Below are 22,671 nucleotides of genomic sequence, written 5' to 3' on the forward strand. Positions count from 1 at the left end.
GTTCTGTATTGTGTTCTGTATTTATACTATACAAATTACAAAAAATATACTATGGTTTAATAACCTGTGTTAAACTATAGACGATTCAAACTACATAATTTTTAATAAATATCCAACAAAGTTTTAGGATCTCTTGTATTCATATCCGTTTTCTAGTAAACCCATAAACCTTCTTTATCATAACAACAAAACCTGGTCCTCAACAAGTGCCAGTGAGACTTAAGTGTATGTAAATTGATTGTATTTCATCAATATAATACTTAATCAAGTTTTGGTACACATTAATGGTGATCTTCATCACAAAAAAAAAAAAAAAAGGTAGGGAACATATGAAAATGGATACAGATGCTTTTTTAACAACTGTAACAGAAGACCAATTTACAGACTAGAAATATTTGTTTGCACGATCAAAAATCATGTAACAGGTCATGTAGCTTTTGCCATATGTTACAAACAAATGCCTCCTTTTTTGCTTTATGATAAAGGATAAGTCTCTTACCCAGATGGGTTGAGGAAAGACCAGTGAAGGAATTTCACAGAAGCAGGAAAGAGAAGATAATCACAGCTCAAAGAGGAAACTATGAGTCATCCACTCGAAAATAAAAACAAAAGCAAAATGTTATAGAGGATGAGATGGTGTTTTTGACTGCATCTATCACTATTATGAAGGTTAGATATCATAAAAATTTTGGATCTTGATTCATGCCCATACACCACACTGAAAATTCCCTTTGATTGCAATGGAAATCAATCCTTTATTGAGGATAAATATTTCTTTATAGACTATGTGTTAATTTTCATCATGATTCAACACTGGGGATTGCTTTTATGGAGAATCAAAGAAAAAAGAAATAAAAAGAGCAGAGAAATTTAACCATAACTGCTATTTCAACAAGAGTCAAGATGAAGACTTATGCCTTGAGACACTGCAATCTCAATTACTGCTACATCTCTTTCACTTGATAAACATGCAAAATATCCCAAAAGAGGTAGGAGCATAAGACCACAGATGAAACCAGTTCTACTGTGAAAGTTCTGCACAGAAGAAAGTTGTTTCAAGGAGAGGTTTAAATGACACAGAGTTCGTTCCTTGGTGCTTGATAAATTGAAAGTGGGATGACACAGAAATGATGTTTAGCTATGAAAGAAAGAAAATAAAACAGAAAGAAATTATTGACAGTCAGTAGGGAAGAGCAAGCAAAAATTCTCTAGGGATGTGGGCCCCAAGCCCCTTGAAGTTAACAGGAGATTAAATTCATCTCTGTGTAACTGAAGCACAGACTGAAGCCCAATGATTTTGCCCTTAGCTTCAGTGCTGTCAGGATTTCTGCTTATGTCAATGCATCATAAGCCCAACAATAAATTTAGCCTTGGTGGTAAACTGCTCAGTCCACACTAGGGAACAGCATCCAAAATCAAGCCTGATACTGAGCTACACTGATTTATGACATGCATAGATCCACCAGTTTCAGACACAAACGTACAGCTCGGAAATATTAGAGGAATCCATGCTTCCTACAAAGCATCAAAACCAAGCGCTCACATTAGGAAGCTGGGCTCCTGACAGCCCTGGGAGGAAGCTAAGCCCTTAAATCAGGCAGTCTGAATCATCCCTGGCAGTCCCCCCACTCTGCAGGAAGCGCCAGCACTGAGGCTCGGCAGCCCCTCCACCGTGTCCTTGGAACGCCCTTTGCGCAACCACAGAGGTAGCAGAGGATTGCACAGATCCTCACATCTTACTGAATGCCTTTGCTTTTCCTCTGAAGATTACTTTCTCACTCTCAAGCCATAAAATTAAAATGGATCAATGAAGAAACCTACATAAATTAATTTAACATGGAAGAGAAAAGCATTCAGCTCTCAATTATATGGTTCGAGCGTTATGTAGCTTGTGCACTGAGCACAGAACATCTCTGGCACAAGTGTTTCATTGGATCTCCTCTCCTAAAGAGCAGATTCACTCCCTCTCTACTCCCCCCCAAACGGATGTAGTAATGAAATAAACTATCCCAGGCCAGAAAATGCAGATGTGCTGCTCTGCGTGCCATTGACACCCAACGCCGTGTTCACCGAGAAGGAAGCCAGAAATGTCCACCACACCCAGGCCATCTCTGAAGAATTAGACAACTATGTCCTTCCTCCACCAGATAAAACATGTAAGAATTACAGGTTTTATTAGCTGCTTTCTCCATTGTCTCCTTTCTTCCCTGTCAGGCTGTTTACCTGAACAAAGGTCCCAGTGAACATCATTTCTGATCAAAAATATTTCTTCTCGGAGACACTTAATACTTTTTTCTAAGAATTACACTTGGGCTACAGCATAGACCATCTTCTGTTCCGTACATGGCTCATCTTAGAGTAAGCAAGAAATGACAAGGGTTGTGAGGAAAGGAATGTTGGAACAATAATAAGGGGAAAAGTGACTTCCAGAACGAAAAAGAAATGATTTCTTGAAGTACAAGTCCAGTCACTCCTCTTTGTTCCCTCTCCCTGCCTGCTTCTATCTCACACACACACATACAATACTTTGGGTAAATTGCAAAGCTTTGCACAGAATAAAGAGCAGTTATTCTCACTGACAGTACTATATGGAGCCAGTAACTGGGAGTAACTGGGGTCAAGCCCTTTGAGAAAAAGGTCAGCTGGATTCCAGGCTATTTTTTCTTTCAGCACTAAAGAATCTATAGGGAGTCAAAATTTATCATTATACTGGACTCATGCTTGAATCTATCAACTTTTTCTTCCAGGAACTTTGGTCCATATATAAATATAGACTAAAGATATTTCTACATGATGAAATGCTTGGCTTTTGTTTTTGCCACAGGCATTCAAACATGGTCATAAGAGAATGAACATGAGTAAATATATATGGATATATGAGCAAGAGTGTATAATATACAAAATCTATGGTCTAAGCAAAGAAATTTTTTTCTAACCATGTGTAACAGAACACGAACCTGTTTTTACTGAGAATTTATATTTACATATTTGACACTTGCATGCAGTATTATAAAATTGATCTAAGTTTCTTTATAAAATAAAGATAATTATTCAGGCATAAGATTCTGTGAAAACAGATTTTGTGGAGACAGAGGGGACAAAACCCAAAGCTCTCTCTGTAACTGTGCATATGGTCAAAAAGCTATAAATTACACAAGGGGCTTTGTTGATAATAAAAATAACATAATAATAATGTTAGCCTGTTGCTTCCCTTTTCACAGACAAGCAGCAGAAGAGGCAAATGCTGAACATTTGATGAAACACCCAGAAAACAGCCGCAACAACCCCAGAAACACGCACACGTTCCCATGGTATAAGGCGTCCAGTTCCCCCTGTGTACAACTGCTCCTCAACTTTACTCTCTAACTCTTTTTTCCCCCCAAATGATAAAACTTTCCTACATGACTCAGTTGCTGGAAACATAGAAACTCACAAATAGCTAACACATCCTGACCCGTTTCAAAATTAAAATCAATAGCCACAAACTTTCTCAAGTTCTCAAAAGCTCATTCTGAACCATAGGCTGGTCATTTACTTCTAGTTTGGCATCAGTCCATCAAGGTACTTACTCATGTAGTAAACTTTAAGCATGTGAGCAGTCCCATTGATTTCAGTGGGACTTCACGCAGGTTTGATGTTAAGCAAGGGCAAAAGTGACTTGCTGGACCAGTGCCATAGACTGAAAAGCCCTTACCCCAGAGACTGAATACTTTCATGCAAGGAGTGCCTGTCCCATTTTGTGTGAATGGATACATAAAGATAATGATAATAATCACAAGAACCTCTGCTATTTCAGGTACGGTGGGGAATGGAAAAACTTGTTGGACAGAAGAGAAAACAATCATCCATCCAAACTGGTATGACACCCACTATCAGGTGTTGTTTCCATGTTTCCTAGGACAACGAAAATAACATTATTGTGTTTCCACAGCAACACAAATGTATTATGTCATGATGCAAAATACATTCACAGTATGCAAAGGAAAAAAAAAAGTCTTATATATAGTAACATAACAGATGAAAGTTCTCTATCCAGCTAAAGTATGGTTTTTCCTCCCAGTAACCTGCATAATATAAAATCAATCTAGATTTTATATTCCTCTGTTCCTGAGCTGTGCACTGTCACAGATCTACTTCACATCAGTGAGGCAACCCACAATCTGTTGGGTTTTGAACATAGGTTCTTTGCATTATATAGTTAATCATGGATATCAGCTAGAAACTGTCTTTTTCATCCATTTACACATGTAGCTTGGAAAAGCTTTTCTGACCCACTCATTACTTTTTATATGATAAATTTGTAATACTACAGAATGGACAAAAAAATCAAGCTTGAAACTGGAGGCATACTGGTGATTGACTGGGTTTTGGCTGTCAGACTCAGCCCTAAAGAAATCACTCTGCTCACCTACAGACCAGCACCGCGGCTCAGGCACAGCTAACCTGCAATGTGCAGGGGGTGCAGCGTACTCCAGGTGTGCTAAGCTCCCTTGGCACAACAAAATCAACCCCACACAGCGTGCAATAGACTCGGTCCTAGGCTGGATTTGTTGGATTCATTAGAAGCAGCTCGCAGGGACAATTTATGTGTAGAAAGGCTGCGTCATGCATATGCAATAACTCTCATGTCCATCCAATACAGAAAGGTTGCTGTTCATGTCCCACGGACCACAAGCACCCACATTTCTGTTCAGGATGTCTCTGACAGAAATATAAAATCATTATACATCACAGATGAAAAACTACAACCAAAACTGTCACTCAATCCTTAGCAGAGGTGCCAGTAACTGAAAGGGCTGAAGCCGGAAGAACTGATTTTCCCTACAAAAACGCTGAGCTGCATGATGACTCCTGGAGGCGGACCAGCCACTGTTACTCTAAAATCTGCAAACATCACAAGAAATTGTGTTCAGTACTACCAGTTCACCCATGGATGAACCTCTGCTCCAACAGGATTTGATCAAGTGTGAGTGGCATGTGACTGAACCAAATTTATCTCTGCTTTCATAAAGTCACAGCCAGCATCTTGCTATCAGGAGCCAATTCTTCATAGCTGTGTTCTTGATTTTACTATAAAATGTCAGCTTCAGGTTACAGCAAAACCAAAATAGAACTGGTGGGACAATGTAACAAATGTTGGCTGGCTGACCCGTTGGTGAAATATAATTATTTCATTTTTGATGAGCAAAAAGAGATCAGGGTCGCAGATACAAGTATTTACAAGTGTAAGCTATTATCTTAAGAACCTTAGGATTTAGATAGGGAAAAATACGTTTACTGGAATGAACACTGACAAATGAAATATTTAATCCCCAAAGTTTTATTTCCCCTAAACATAAAATAATATTACCTTGAATGGTCCATAAATAACATTAATGGAGAGATTCTGAATGGGAAATCTCTAATGATATATGAGAGAAGACTTAAATAATTTTAACTGGGCTCTTTCTCAGACTTGGCAACTGTGTTACAAATGGTTTTGTTTTTTTTAAGCAACATTATAATCTGATATCTATTTGGATCAAATCCTAAAGAAGCTTTTCGTTCCAAATTTGCAAACGCGTCCAGTGCAGAAGCAACTACGAGAAAAATATTTTTTACTGCCCTACCAAGTCTAGATAAAGCAGTATTTTAGTACTCTGTGCTGTGATGTGAGCTCTCTATATATGCCAACGGATGGTTATGCAAAGCCTCATTTGTTCTCCAACCTAATGTACATAAAGGAAGGCTTCATAGCAAAGTACTGACAGCAGAGCTGCCACCTGAGTCTACATCCAAAGGCCAAATGGATTAAATGCTGCATTTCTTTAATTATTGTTCTAATACAGTGCTATTTGAAAAAATTTTGAGATAGTTAAGTGCTATCAATCGCATTTTTGCAGGTTAAATAAGAGAAGCAGAAAGATGGACTATCTATTTGTCCAAATTATCATAGGAATGCTTTCCTCCACCAGGTGAGGCCTTCCTAGGTCTCAACTCTATGCCTCAAGCAAAAGTAGTAATACTGGGACATAAAGCACAGGTCAAAATTTAAGCTCACGTAAACTGATGACATTTCCCCAACATGATAATTATAAGCAAAATAAAAATTCCATCAATGATGAGTCATTAGGAGAGGTTCAGTTTAGGGTTAGAAACAGGGATAAAATTGTTGCTGGAGTGGGAAAAGAGACCGAAACACTGTCGTAGAAAGGATGCAATGGATTTAGGTGATAAAGACTTTACCCACTCGCATTCACAGTGAAATTGTGCATTAATCTAACATTCTCTACTCTGCACGCTGAACAATTTTGAACCCAATAAAATAACAGTTAACTTTACTGAACTGATGATATATATATGCCATGGCTTACCCCATTGAAAATATAAAACTGCATCTAATATAATTTAGACAAGCAATGCAGAAAAAGCAGGTAGAGTATAAATAACAAAACTAAATTTCTCTAACTGGCAACCATTTAAGCATATACAAGAACAGAATTGTTCAAGAGTATAATTATGGGGGGAAATTTTGATTATGTGTAACAAAAAATATTAAAATAAACCAAATTATTTAAATTTGTGTTTAGCATGTATTAACTCAGTTAAAATGGCATATGCAGGATTTTACTAAGTCAACATTAAGATGCCTTGGTTTCAGCATTAGTAAAAAACACTATGAAAAAAAAATTCAATGACATTACTACTCTGCTATAAAATTTCTGAGTTATCTAGATTTTATGCTTGATAAATATTTCAACACTGACTACAAATCGACAAAAAAATCCACAAGCAGCAATTCCTCTGCTTCCCCTTCTTATAACTTGCACTTCCAGTGTAACCTTCTTTAATCTTTAGCAAATTTTGTACACAAATTTTTTTTCAAAAGGAACCACCTTTTTAGAATGGCTTCTACAGTATGACTCCTCAAGTTGTGCATTATTCTCTTTGTATCCGTGTGTGTATTTGTAGCACTTTTTACACATAAAACCCTAAAGTATACGGATAGTACTAATATATCCATGGAAAACATGCAGTAAGGAAGATGTTGATTTAAGAATGCCTGAGAATACAAACCTATCCCTAATGACTCAAAAAAGCAAGCAATAAAAATCTATATAAAAATAATCCTACATGTTTTGTTTGTATTTAATATATTTTGTAGCCAAAGATTTCTTAACCGATAAGATTTTGCCTAAGAATTACAAGGTGTGAAAGTTTTATATTTGAATCAGCATTATTGTGAAATAAGTACAAAATGGTAACTGTATATTTATAAACAGAAAATCTTTGCACCTATGACAACATCTTTAAAGACTAGACTGTTTGTTCTCTGCTTTTTTATCAAGTTTCATAACAGTGTGTTTTGGGTGGTAAGTAACAGTTGTAACATAGTGAACTTACAGATACCACATACATAAACTAGTTACAATATTTTCCTACAGATCACATTTTGACTGAGATACTAAAATAAAGGAATTTTGAGCAGTATTTCTGACTGCTTAAAGTTATAGTCAACTGAAGTACGTAGGTTTAGTGCAACTAAGCATGGGCATTACATTAAGCACATAATTACTCCTTTCAAAATACAAGGAATTAGGTATATATGTAGAATTTAATTCCCATTTGAACAATCAGAAAAATATAGAATTTCTATACAAATCAAACTCTTGTGCGAGATATTCTATAACAATAATAGCTCAAATGAAATCAACTTGTACTTTTACTATATAGATGTTTTCTCTCCCTCAGTCAATGGTATTTATTCTTTTTCTACTTCAGTGTAATTAATGATGTAGGTAAGCTAAACTCTGTCAGCAATTAGATCAGTTCTAAGGGATTTGAAATATTATTCAGTGGATCCGTTTCTCCAGATATTTACACTCACAAAAATTAATAATTACTCCTCTGAATAGACTTACCTGGGTAAGCATGAAAAAAGAATCCAAAGCCAGTGTATGAATAGACTTTTTGCAAATAGGCTACCATGGCCGTTGATTTTTCTCACACCATGAGATAAAATTTGCAAGGTTTGTCTCAGACACCCATTAGAGGCCTTGGAAATAATGTGTACTACAAATCCTCTATTAAAAAAATTCTATGTAAGTTTTAAATATTTTTATAACTTCTCAATCTAATTTTCACTTTACTTTTCACAAATTTTTGTGTTTTCTTTGCTTTCACCAAAGTTCTTCCATTGATCTAGCTGTGTGTAATGATTGCATTCCTTTCTGATAAGGAAAAGCATTATGTGTTTTCAGAAAATTTAAGTGTGTCAACCAAAAATGCAGACATGTTTCACCCCTCCAAAAAGGAGTCTGGAAAGCCACTCAGGTAAATAGATTTAGAGAGGGAAGACTTAGATACAGTAATGCCGAATAGAGTATTTGAGAAGGAGTTAGAAAGAATGAGATTGCACATCTTTGGACAGGGTATGAAGAATGCAGACAGAAAAAGAGAGAAAGCAGCACGCGATGTTGAATGAAGGAATCATAGAGCTAAGAAAGAAGTCACCTGCTGTATTTCTCCTTCAGTTGAGGAAACTATGCATCCTAGGTTTGTTTTAAATCATCAATGTTGCTTCAAAGGTCAATCTATTATATCAATATTCTCCCCTATTTAGGAGAACTTGTAATTCTTCCTATTTTTTACTAACTCAAAATAAATGAGGCATCTAAAATGAATGTGTCCTAATATATTACGCTCATGTTCTGACATTTTCATTTCCAGTCCTTCAGTGATTATTTAATCAGCTATTCAAGGCAGTGACCTTCCAGCTAAGTACAATACACATTTTTGTTACTTGTTATTTCAGTGAAAATACTTAAACAGAAAGAAACTAAAAAATTAGCTATATCCAAATGTTACCATTCAGGCCTTTTTGAATTGCACTGTTATTACCCCACAAATCCCATGAATGATGTTTCTGACACTCCCTGCAATAATAAGTCATATGATTAAAGCAGTTCCACACCCTTTTGTAGAACAATTAAAGTCCTGGTTATAACTCTGAAAAAAACCCCTTTGTTTGCTGTGTAAGTTTTGATCAAATTTATGAGACATTTTTATAATCCTGATGTTAATATCTCACTTTATGGAAAGTCCCATTAAAGTCACTTTTCATGGAGTAAAGAAAACTGTTCTGGTGGAGGAAAGACAGCAGAATATATCTCTTATTTTTCTCCCAGTTCATATCCACTGTGAAGTGTTTGCTGAAGGTTCAATTTTGCAGCACCCTAAGCATGGTTCAGTTGGAACTAAATTCAATGAAATTGTACACCTTCCTTCAGTTAAGTGCTGGATCATATCCCATCACAAGACAAATTATTCACTATGATTAACACTTGGGAATCAGAGTGCTCTCGGTGCCACAAAAAAATTTGTACGAAGGACTGAAATACTTTAAAGATGTAAGAAGTAAAATAAAAAATGAAGCTTCAAACAGGGCAAAGATACTGTTGATCAAGTATATTGTACAGATAAAACCTTATTTTTATGTATTTGCTTTGATTAATCAGAAACACTGATCTGGTATCCCAGAAGTTTAAATTTTCCTTATGTCTAACAACGGCAATAAATCATCCGTATTTTTAACACAGAAATGGTTTTTTAAAGTGTTGAGTTCCCTGTGCCTCAGTCACAGAAGTTCAAAATTTTCCTGCATTTAAATTAAGATCTTTGTCATTTCCAGCTTCCTTCAGGAATCTTTTCTCATAGGTCAGATTAAGATGCTTTTAGTGTGCCAGAATCATCATCTTTTTCTGTTTGTTTGTTTAAATAAGCATTCCTGTAGGAATTCTGTAAAATGTCAGAGAATAAAAAAGTTTATTTCTGTCCTTTGACTGGAACAGGGCAACTTCAAAATTTCTAAATTCAACCACAACTAGCAATTCTCTTCCTGCAGGAATTCCTGTAGTTCCTATACTCCTTGATTTCACTTCATTTTTAAGCTGTTACAGATACTATTTTATGAACCAATATATCTCCACAAATACATTACATGCATTTTTGCTTCAGAATATTTTGTAGATTGAATTGTCCTCTTTCACTCAGTCTCAGAATTTTCTCACATCTTCCTGCATATCTATTTGTTTTATTTCCCAAATATACTTCTGAACTATTTAACTGTGAAAAAAACCACAAACACTAGAGTATGACCTAACTCACACCACATAAATCATGGATAATGATACTTAAATTACTGCAGTGAAACTCATACAAATTTGGTTAGATAAAAATGGACTCTCTTTGTATATTTTGACTTAGTCTGCTTGCTTTTTAAAGGCTTGCTTATCAGCTGATGCTTCAAATCATACTTTTCTGCTGACTTGTCTTTCAAGAAATCAGCCTGCATCCTTTACTTGCTTTTGTTGTGCGTTTTTATTCCTCTATCAGCCTATTAAGCACAGTGTAATTACTGGTATCTTTTGGGTGTATTTTCAGTAGTTACTAGCGATGTACTGGTGAAGCAGAGCCCGAAGCACACACTGAGTGCATGAGAGAGAGAAGCAGGGCTGGTAATCCCTGCCGAGGGAGCCTCCTTCAGTGACAGTGGTCTGCTCAACTGCTACAACATCACTGGGGTGCTTATTCCATACATGAATTATTTCTCCCTGCTCAGAACCAAAGACTTCACGTCTGGTCTCAAATGGTCACCCCACTAAGAGATACTAGTCATAAAAAAGGAAAAAAAAAAAAAAAAAAAAAAAAAAAAAAACACGGAAAAAGGAAGCAGAGAGGGACTCACAGCAATCCTACTTTATACCTCAGGCCGAAGCAGCTCTGGGTTTGGAGTCACAGTTCCCTGGCAGTACTGCCTCTCTGCCTAAACACCATGTCTCAGATAACCACCCATGTCTCAGGGGATGAATCTCCCTTTGTGAAACAATATGGTTATTTCCAACACCACCAACAGGCACTGGATCAGCCTTTTAATGAGGAAAACTACTAGAATTGCTAAAAACACCTTAAATTCTATCTCTAAATGAAAGCACTCTAAATTAAGGTACATTTTCTGCCTTACAAAGGACTTGCTCAAACTTGTGTAAATCAGCACAGTCCTTGGCTCACACTATTTTAATAAGACCCATGTGTATTAAACCAGATTATATGACACATGTTAAGGTTCATGTTTGATATCAAATTAAGTATCCGGATGATTTATGGTAAAGAGTTCACCTCCCTTTCCCCCATGTGAGGTTTAAGACTAATCTTCAACCAGATCTTCCAACACTTTCTGCATTTAGGCCTTCCCCACTTGAAACCTTCAATGTTGTTTTTATTATCACAAGAGACCGATACCCAGCCTAGCATCTGTTATTATTCCCTTGCCTTCTCTCCCTGGGAGAACGTATGAACCTAGCATATATCACTGTGATTACTGGATGCTGCTAAATTCCTGGAAAAAAGAAGCATTGCTTTCCTTTGCCTCATAGAAGGATTTGATTGCACTATTACTCTATGCACTAATGTGCTTCCTGGCTATAAAGGGAATTGTTGAGTAGTTTCTTTTTAAAAAAACATAGCAATAAAACCCCCACAAGTTTCATAAAGTAAACGAACACCCACTATTAGCTCTTATCCCCAAGGATCAGCATGACAGCTGTATTGATAATGACAGACATTTGGCTGGAAGCAGTTTGGGAGGCAAAAGTATGAGTTACACCTCCCTCTATACATGAAGATGCTGTGCATTAGCATATGTTACTGAAAGCAAAGGCAGGTGATGCTATAGGTCATTCACCCCCTCTTGTCATTTCCACTGATGGAGAAACTTGACAGGTCACCAGGGATATTATCAGAAATTATCTCCTGAGGCTGAAACAGAAATTCATTACTTCACCAGAAAACCTTCAGCCTCCATGTTTTACTCTTTCCATGTCATAAGTGCCACAATTTGAAGTGCACTTACCCGTTGTAACCCTAAAAACTCATTTCCATTTGTTCTTCTTCTGGATGATGCAATAACCTAATTCCTGATGCCTTTATTTATGGCTTCCCACTGCAAATTCCAGCCCTAACCCTTCTCCCACTCCCTTACTACTTCTTTTTGCAACATTTGTCCCAGTGCTTTTTTTTTTTTCCTAAAAAAACAACAAAAGAAAAAAACAAAAACAAAAAACAAGAAACATGTCTGTAGGTATTTAGCCAATACTCTAATGAATTCTGATTTTGTTTTAACAACACGCATACATTTGGTTTTCCACTACTTACCATTTTCCTTCAGTGTGGAAACCAGCCTGGTGAGGACCTTGATGCATAACTTTCCTTCTTCTTTGGAACGTGATGTAAATGAGTACAGACAGGCATGTCACAAGCTTGCACAGGCAATGATCCTGTCCAGAGAAAATAGTTCAAAACAATAAATACATCTGAATGTAAATACAGGTATGGATTTATGTGATGACTTTGAATCAATGCACAGACCTGGCATTAATTAACCATGTGTCATTAGTTTCAGCAGACCCTTTTCTCAGCAGCTACCAGCAAACTAGTTCTACACATTGCCTGAGCAAAAAAAACAGACCAAAAAAGGTGTTCCAGTGAGATTTATTGCCTGAATAGTCAGGATGCACTGCAACCTTGGTATTTACACAGGATTTCAATATATGCATATCACAAGGCTCATATCCCTCTTTTACAGATGGATCTTCCAAGATAATCTGACAAGGGTTAAGTTGCTTGCATGCTGAGACCACTTGCTGTCCTTTAGACAAATATTCTTTTATTACTCTCCTCTACTATGTAGATACATTTTCCCTTGTCTTATGCAAAGACGATAAATTTTTAGGGTCACAGGCTGTCTTTTTGTTCTGCATTCTGCTATACTTCAAGCATGGAAACATGCTAACTAAGGCGTACAGGCCAAACAAATTACTAATAAATAGAAAATTCAAATTACTTGACTAAAAACACACAGAGAAAACCCAGTGAAAAAGTTGTGACAGCAAAACACCTTTATCTGTGCTGCATACGTACATAAACTACTACTTTTCTCAATGCACCTCAGACATTTGCCTCCTCTATCTGGTATCTTCGACTGAATTGGTCACAGACTGATTATATGGAAATTGTCTACTCCATGAGTTATCAGTAGCCTTTCAACCTATGGAACCACTTAAAGTTGAATCACTATCCTTTAGGATTATCTACTCTACAACTTCTATAAATATGTTCACTTTAAAAAAGTTAGAAACAGCCAAACAAAATTTTAGGAACATTCATTATGTGAGTTTTGCTTGCACATCTATTAAAAGCAGCTGCACAGTTAAATACTAGCTATTTCTGGTCCTGCCTTTCATTTGACAAAGCCATTTTAGAGCAATGTTCTGTTACTGATAACAATTTTATTCTATATTCTTTACTGATAAGACTTTAAACGGAGGATGACAGTGCATATTACAGGCAATATATCCAAAGAATTACAGATGACATTTTGTCTGTTCACAGAATGCTATGCACATTTCTTTAAACTATATTTGAGAATCTAGTCATCATCATCTAAGTATTTTTCAAAATCTTATTTTAATGAAACACATTTAGAAGCTCATTTTAATGAAACACATTTTACCTTTGCATGCACTGAAATAAAGTAGAGGTTTGCCATACTGCATGCTCCCCTTAAAGGAATCAAAGGCAGAAGACAGTTTCATCACAAAATCAGTAAAACCACCTGCACTTCCAGTTGTCTATTTTATCCCTCTTTCATTTCCTCTGCCTGACAGCAGGCCACTTTATATGCCCCCCAGATGAAAAATAAAGGTAAACTGCTCTCATCCTCTGAGATCAGGACTTAATTTTGTGTACACTCCTATGCACTGGACTTTCAAAGCCCAGTTGGCTAACAGAAGGTCACCTTTTGTACTGATGCACTTCAAGCCAACTGGGTAGCAATTAGGCTATATGAGTTAAATATTTTTAAAGCACAGTTATGGCTATGATGAAGCCACCTATCTCCTTCCAAGCCTGTCAGCCGTGGAAGTTTTGCTGACCTCATCTCCTCCATATGAGAGGTGCAGTGGTAAGGAAGGTGACTGTCCTTGTCAGTTGGGAGCCTCGTACTTAGACTCTCAACCAAGACAAAAATGCAAGACAGACAAATATGACATCAGGCTCTAACTCTGCAAATGCTTTAGCACGTGTCTAACTAATCAAAGGCAACTACCCAAGTTTTCTCAGGAACACAGCCTAGCTAATTACAGTCAAAATGTGATCACAATCTACCCAAGGACACTGTGCACAGGTCCAAGCCTATCACCATTTGAACAACATGCAGCCACTTAATTTCTCCTGACTCGTACCCCAAATACAGATAGGACTTAAGGGACACACATTTTCTCTCTTCATATAGAGGCTGATTAATCCGAAATGAAGTACAGGAATTTTATTTTAATAACATATTTGAAACTTTATTGTTCCAGTAAAACTCCTTCCAATTCAATTTGCAATTTATTACAGTTGCAGATTTGAAAATTCTAAATAAAAGTAGCAAAAGGATTTAAAATGCAAAAATAATGAAAATACTTCCAAACAAGCCCAGTGTCGGACAGAAAAATTTTGTAAATGCTCTTATAAAAAGCTTTTTACAAACACTTTATAAAACCAGAACATTGCCCTCACTTCCATTACTTCTATACTGAAATGACTGCAACAAACAGTCCTCTGCTTCTTAAAAAGCTAATCATGAGTTATGAATATCTACTAAAAGATAAAACTTAATCAACAAGTAAGAAATGAGAAGAGATACAATGATGACAAATAGGAACTTTACAGGATACTATGAAAAAGGTACATGGTTACATTGCTCAGACAGGTCTTCCACGAAGAGTGCACAATGCTATATCATTGATTTAAATGGGAACAAGATCAGACCAAAACGTGCAGAATTTTTACAAATCCTACTCCCTGAAGAAATTTCCTAGAAAATCTTTTCCTTCCTAGGCAGAAAAGCAACCTCTGGTAAACTGTATACAGCACATCTCAATTTGGGGCAGGTCTCTGGTATAGTTTTTGTGTCAAGTCACCAAATATAAAACATGGATAGATCTTATTTATGAAGGTCACTATATTCATTATAACCATACTTTATAATATGCACCCATTAGTTTTTATAGCAAGAATATTATAACTCCACCCAACCTTCATTATAAAGTCTTCAGCTTCTCTTATTGTAGGTCCAGAGGACCTAATCAAACTCCAGGAAAGAAAGTTATCAAATCATTTCTGCAAAGAATTAAAATAAACCCAAAACATCCAAAAACTCACTGCTGAACACACCAAATTAACTAAATAATGGGAAACACATTTACAACGTCCTTTAATGGAAAGCCTATCCAATTTGTGATTTAAGAGGTCAAACTATTGGTTATTTTTGCATTCCTGGTAATTTAAGAAGCAGCAGAGTGGGAAATGTGCACTCGCAGGCCTTATAAAACTGCCTTCCTTATTTTGAATAATAGACAACTATTGTAAAAAGCTTACTAGTGGAAAAGCCCCCCTCCATGTTTACACGCTTTGGCTGGAGAGCCCTCTGCCCATGAGGCTCGCAATGAAGAATGAGTGTTTAAAGAGACAAAAGAAATCAGCCACAGAAAATCCTGCCACCCATGTGTCCGGAAAATATGAATTGCACCAAGAGTTGGGACAACAAGAATTGCTGACACCAGATGGTAATGTTCCCTGCGAAAGTACCACGCCATGATCTTGTGCTGAGAACGAGGGTTTTTCTCAAGGCCCTGAGGCTAAGCCTAATAACCGAGAAAGTAATAGGAAGGAAAGGACGAGATGGGATCACGGCTACAGCTCTCGGCTGGGGCATCCCCAAAGAATTCTGCCCCCATTACACCAGGACAGGCTCCAGCCAGCCCACCCACAGAAACCACCAGCCTGGTTTTACCTGGCCTCAAGACTATTTTATAAGGCTTGAGGGCTGTTACATTGACTTCAGTGGATTACACCCTTCAATGTAAAAAAAAGCAAATTGAGGCAAATCACAACACATCTATAAAATAAATGAAAATTTTTGAAGTGTATGAAGTGCTTGATTTCTTTCCCTACTCAAGGAAGACTACAAAAATAACACAGACGAACAAGCACACATGCTACATTCTAATAAGGTAGCTGCAGACCTAAGAAACAACTTGCACAAACCATTTAGCAGTTTTTAGGAAATGGAAGTTAGCTGGGGAAATCAAAGGGCAATTAACAGATTTTATTCACCTTTCCATTGTCAGTTTAGGGACACAGCAAGGATTCAGTAATTTCTCAATTTGGTCACACAGCATTATCATTCAATGAATAGTGCTAGCTGGAACATTTCTAATTAAATTTCATTTAGTCACAGCCAAATTGGACATTGCTCATTTGAGGTTTTATATTCCAGCATGAGTGGAATATAATAGGCTGGTGGTTAGGACACTACCTTGAGGCGTGGAACAGCAAATTTCAGCTCCATGTGCTGCCTACTCAGGGCTGATCCAGCTTCAAAAGAAGCAATCTGCTTGAAGTTAGCCAGAAGAGCAGCAGGAAATGGAGCTATGTTCACCCTGTGTCTACACAGCTACAAATTTAAAGTCAGTCTTATTCTTCAAAAAATAAAGCAAATGGATTCTGTGTACATCTTTAAGTCATTTCCAGGCCAAGTATCAAGATAATTTTAATGTAATGGCCGACAAAACTGAAATTTGAGCACAAGGTAATTTTAACAAGTTCAGAACCACCTAGACTCAAAACAACATGAGCAATTCTGTCCATAAGAGATAAGCCAAAACATGGCCCGTGTTTTCTCCTGCCTGGGGCAAGAGGAGAGACAAATAACATTATGTCCTTAACTCAAGCAAATACCAAGGCTGGTTATTGCCTTCTGTGCCTTTTTAAATCAGGATAAAAAAAGTGCTGCTCTCCAGTCAGTCACTTTTCACTTTTCTGCTTTAACCTTGACTCTATCATCAAGCTTGGCCTTGAGAATAGACTGTGCACCCAGGAGAACTGTTTGTTTCTTCCAACCTTATTAGATCATCTAACGATACCTCCCCTTAATAAAGTCAAACTTGCTGAAGGCAAAAACTAAACCAAAACCAAAATCCAACCTCAACGCTCTCTTAGGTGAACTCACATGGCTGTCTGCAGGGATCTGCAGCTGTGAATTGTGGGGAACACCTGCTTGGGTTGTGCTTCTTTTAAATTTGGTAGATTACATAGGGGCTAGAGCCCACCAGCAGAGCAAAACCTGTATTGATGCACCTATTGCTTTTGCAGGGGGAGTGAATCAAAAATATCTCTTTCAAATCATAATTCAGTAAGTAAAAAAATTCCTTTTCAAGCTTTTCCATACAGGTGTCATTCTCCAGTCCTAATATTTCTTCACAACAAATTGTTACGCTATCTTATTTTTTTTTCTTTCCTCCTTGAGTTTTCCTGTAAGCCTAACCAGAAACCCAGGAGAGATGAATTTCAAATTGTTACATTTACCAGTCAAATATTAACAAAGTACCTAAAGACTTTCCACTGTTTAACAGAAAATATTTTATAAGTATTTTGTGCTTTTTTTCACAATACTTTTTGTGTGTGTGTGTGGAGATGGGTACTACAGTCTCAGATCTAGGCAGCCAAAAGATTTCCCAAAGTGGTTAAAAAATCTGTCATGATATAACAAGATGCTATAGTAATTTGATAGACACAGAATAACCCAAACAGGTTATGACATTTCAAATCCTTAAGCTACTAATATCTGAAGTAGATTTCTTTGTTACACAGAAAGTGTGAATAGAGATTATGTGTGAATAAGGGCAAAACTGCAATAAGACAAGGAAAAAAAGTTCACCTGTTGTTGCCTGACTAATGCAAGAGCTGTTCTTAGAGTAAGGGAATGTGGTCTGGCATTAACTTTCTGGAATTTAAACTGCACCGATTCCTTTCTGTGACTCCAAAGGAAAAGGAGACTTCATTATTTCTCTTCCATGTAGCACTGGCCAGGCTGTGTCAAGCATCAGTGGAAAATAATGGGCTATACCCGTTATTTCCAATTGCAAGGACAGGTGGCAGGAAGATGAGACCCACACTTTGTATCCACTACTCAGTCACCAGTAAAGCAGAGCTCAATGTTTATGGATCACTTGCTCCAGGACAGGCAGAAAAAGAAATATACTCCATGCTTGCTCAGTGAAGGGCTGACCATCATTGTGTGCTCTCAGTACACCTGATCTGTTCCAGTTCCCCTGACCCCACAAAAATTTACAGCCAAACCCAGCACAACTTCAGTCAAAATAGCTTTCTGCAAGCTGCATCTGCAGAAATTAAATTAGCAGCAATATATCCTTTGCCTCAAAGGACTGCACTGAGTCTTTGTTAGTTGAGTTTGTACAGGGTTAGAGATAGTTGGATAGGAGTGCTGCACAAGTGCAAAGCGTTATGACATTACATACTGCAAAAGTTTGCAGAGCTACAATTTTTGTGGTAGCCTGGGGATTGTCATGGTCAGAATCAATTATGTCACTCTCTACTTTTGGTTACTAAGTAAAATAAACAGATCAAACTCTTTGTTTTCAATAAGGTACATAAGTTTTACTAGTCATTTTGTTCACCCCTTACTTGTTGTCCCTCTCTATTCTGCTGTTCTCATTAAGGATCAGAGGGCCTTTCAGGCTGGAAAGGGCTTTGGGAGGTCATCCACCCAGCACATCCTCCCACACAAAGCATTCCCAAGTCTGAACTCATACCATGTTGCCCAAGGCTTTCTCCAACTGTCTCCAAGGATGGAGACCACATGGCATCTCTGGTCCAGTGCTCGACTGTCATAGTAAAAAAAAACGTTTTTCTGTGTCAAGTGGGAACCTGCCCTGTTTCACTTTATGCCCACCGTCTCTCCTCCTTTTGCCATACCCCTCCTTAAGGAGGCTGGTGGCATTTCCTCAGTAGTTTCCTTGAAGGCACTGGCTGCTGTGGAGGCTTCCAGGGCTGCCTCTCTTCCAGGCTGAACAAGCCCAGGTCCCTCTGCTGCCACTCCCAGGGTACCTGCCCAGGGCCCTGGTCATCCTGGTGGCCCTCAGCTGAACTTGCTCTAGTCTATTAAACAGCCTTCTTGTCCCGAAGCCCTAAAGTAGGACACAGTACTCCAGATGTGCTCTAATGAGTGCTGAGCAAAGTTTTCTCTTTCAATCTCTGCCTCAAAAGCAGTCTAACATTTCCAACATCAACGGTCACTAGCTTCAAAGTAAGAATCGCAGAGAACAACTGCAAAAAATTCCCACTGAAACAGTTTAAAATATTTCAGCTCTTTAATGAACTCACCCCTGGAGAACTGTTTCAAACTCAATAGGCTGAATTTCAGGAAGAGATTATTTGGAGTTAATAATTTTTTTTTTTTTTTTAAAAAAAAAAAAAAAGAAATCCAAACCTTGCACTAAAACCTGATCATTCTCTGTACGCAAGTGCGCATATGCACCATGACAGCTGTGCCATGAGTGGTGGAGCCACTTTTACAGTGCACTTTTGATCAATTTGTATGCACTTTGCCAAGTTTACCAGCTAGAAGCATCTCTGACTGTTCTGGTCTTTGAGCAGAGCTAGTCAGTCCCCATTTCTCATATCCTGTCTGATTTATGGTTTTCCTCCAGGGCAGACTTCAACAATTGACTTTGGGTTTGGGCCTACAATCTGACATATGTTAAACATTACCTAATTTTCAGGTGTTATGGGGTATAAGAACTGTGCAAATAATGACTTTTTTGGATCCATGACTGAAGTTATTTTTAATAAGACTTTGATTTCTCAGCATTTTGGACTATTTGTTTTCATTATGCTTGTAATATATTTCTGGCAACAGTACACACCTTCCCATATATGACAGAAAAATTATGAACAGCTTGATCATACAGAATGATTTATAAATCTGTTAATTAGTAACATGGATCCCTTATTTTAATCCTAAGGCTTAGCTGAGCTATATATTGGCACAGTGAACAAAGGGAACAAACATATCTTAAAATAGTAGTTACGTTATTTATTTAGTTTTAATATAAGCTGAAATTAAATCCTTGTCTGTTCCCTTGACATAATTTTAGGATTAATCAGGGTGGGACACAATTGTGAATTGGAAGAAATTGTAAATACCTAACTGTCTTTGATTTCAAAGGGTATTAACTACCTTTTACAATTCAACCTGAACTTTCTTGCTCAGTATCTCAGAGTATCTTTTTAATTACATTAGTTCTATTTATAAAAGTCATTTATCATGGCAAGGATAACAAAGGTTTGCAATAACATGATGTTACACTGATACCTCTACACAGCAGCCTCTTTCCCTTGATGAATTACAAATGCACATTAAAATTTCCTGTCATTTAAAAATAATCATTAGGAGGAATAGAGAGAATATTCTTACTATCCAGAGACTGCCTCTGTCTGTCCCCCAACTTGTCTGGGCTTCAGCACAGCAGTTTCCATCTTCTCAGCCAGACTGCCTGGGTGTCAGCAGAGAAAATGTTTGCTAGTTCTGCTTTCATTTTTTTTATGTCCAGTAGCCTCTCAAAAGACCACCCTCCTCAGCAGCTCAATCAGTCATTTTAACAAAAGCAAATAATGTTTTGACCTTAACTCTAACTTGAAAAGATTCAGTCTTGAAAATCTTGAATTAAGGTTTGGAAAAACTGAATTAATTTTCCTGAAATTTTTTTCTTGAGCAAGAAGGATGGAAGGCAAGAAATGAGGAAAAGGCTGGGAACTTCAACTCAGAAGTCTTAAGTTTAGCAAAGAATCTCTAAAAGGATCTTCTAATAGGAAACATTAGGCAACATTAAGCAGAACAAGTTATTTCCTCTTTACCTATGCAGAATGAAATAAAGGAGCAGGAAACTGGCTATTTATTTGTTTTATGGGGTGTTTTCTTCAGGTTCTGCAGCTTCCTTCCCCTGAATCCTCAATACCTGTAGGATCCAAAGAAATTGAGTTTTCTCTGACACAATAAATTTCATATATGGCTGATACTGAAATTTTCTCATGTGGTCATTGTCTTGTGAGCAGAAACTGGCTATGAACAGCCTATTTGAAAGGCAGACATATCTCCCTACTACTGTTAACATCACATTAGGAATGTCAGGAGCAGAATTCTTTAGTACCATTTGAAACTGCTTAATTTATTTCCTAAATGCTAGGAACCAGTGATGAATTTTGATCATCAAAAAGTAATTTAGCATGCCACATAGGTGTTCTATTCCTTTACTAGGGACACACGTGGAAAGCACATTTTGCCTTAAACTGTAACTTAAAAACACTAGTCCCATGCATATGTTAATGTTTTATCTAGTACTAGTTTCATAGGCTGTACAATGTTTAAAATTTTAATGACAGATTCTAGAGCCACATGAAGGAACGATATATTGGGAATTCTTGGTATTACCCTCCAAATGAAACAACTTTATCCATTGGCATTGAAAGTTTTTCTTGAAGCTGTGAGAGCTAACAGAGGTCTACAAACATTCAAATATAAGGTATCTAATTTGGCATTTGTACAAATAGAGATGACACAATCAAGCCAAAGAATGTGTCAATCATAACACTGGAAATATAACACATTTATTTTTTAATTCACTACACAAGAAACCTCTTTACAGTGTGTTTCATATCACCGCTTCTCATCCTAATTATTTAAAATCCTTTCTTTCCTTATTCACTATAAGCATGAACACTATAAGCAAAACTGCAGGTGTTTGCCAAAGAAGTTACTTCATTGTGGATATCAGTTCATAGTTTCAAAATTAATATTTACTTTGGCTTGCTTTAGGCTTTTGTTTTTATTTTTTCCCTGACCATTTAAGACAGACTTGTACAGAGTCACCCCAAACCAGCATGCAATTCTGGTTTTAAGCTACAATGGAAAATAGAAAACCCCATCAATGGTAATTAGGTTTATCCTGTAAAGAACTTACAGATTTTTTTTTTCTCTCTCTTCCCACCACCCCTCCCCCCCCCCCCCCCCCCCCCCTTCTTTCTCCCAAATCAATTCTTGGGAGCTCTTATGGTACAGCTGGTTGTTAGCTTCAACTGTATATTAAGAAGTTAAAGCTAAAGAAAATTCCTTGACTGATAATTACAAGGTGATATTAAGATGAGTAGATTTTGTTTGTTTGCTTATACAGTGTGGAAAATGATAAACAGAATGGGAGTACAACTTAAAACATTCATCTGTGTCTAACTGAAAAGCGTTTTGATTTTTTGCTTTCATTTTTAAATTTCATTTGACAGTCACAGTATTCAGAAATTATTAGCAACTTCAACATGGTGCTAATAATAATTCTGTGGCTTCTGGAAAATCATGGATTCTCTTATTTTTAAAACATTTTGATGACCAATTTATCAACTTTAAATGGATCAGCCACCTGCTAAACCACCAATGCAGCATTAAAACTAATAAACTGCATTTCACCCAAATTTCCCTTAAATAAATTAATCCATTGGCTACTATTGGTAAATATAAGTGTCCTCAGAGCGGATGAAACATCAGGTGAAATCACAGACAGAGCTGGAAAGCAGCAGGTATAGTTATATACAGCGTATGTCAGATACCTGGCTAATTTGGGTAAGGTCTTTCAGTCATACTGCTGCTGTGAGATCACACAAAGAAAGCATCTCTTCCTGCATCATCACCAGAAATATTGTATTTAGTCATTAACCCTTTTCCGATTAGGTGGCATTTCC

The sequence above is a fragment of the Tyto alba genome, unplaced genomic scaffold, assembly GCF_018691265.1.
Source record: "Tyto alba isolate M040663 unplaced genomic scaffold, T.alba_DEE_v4.0 Super-Scaffold_23, whole genome shotgun sequence".
Lineage (NCBI taxonomy): Eukaryota > Metazoa > Chordata > Aves > Strigiformes > Tytonidae > Tyto > Tyto alba.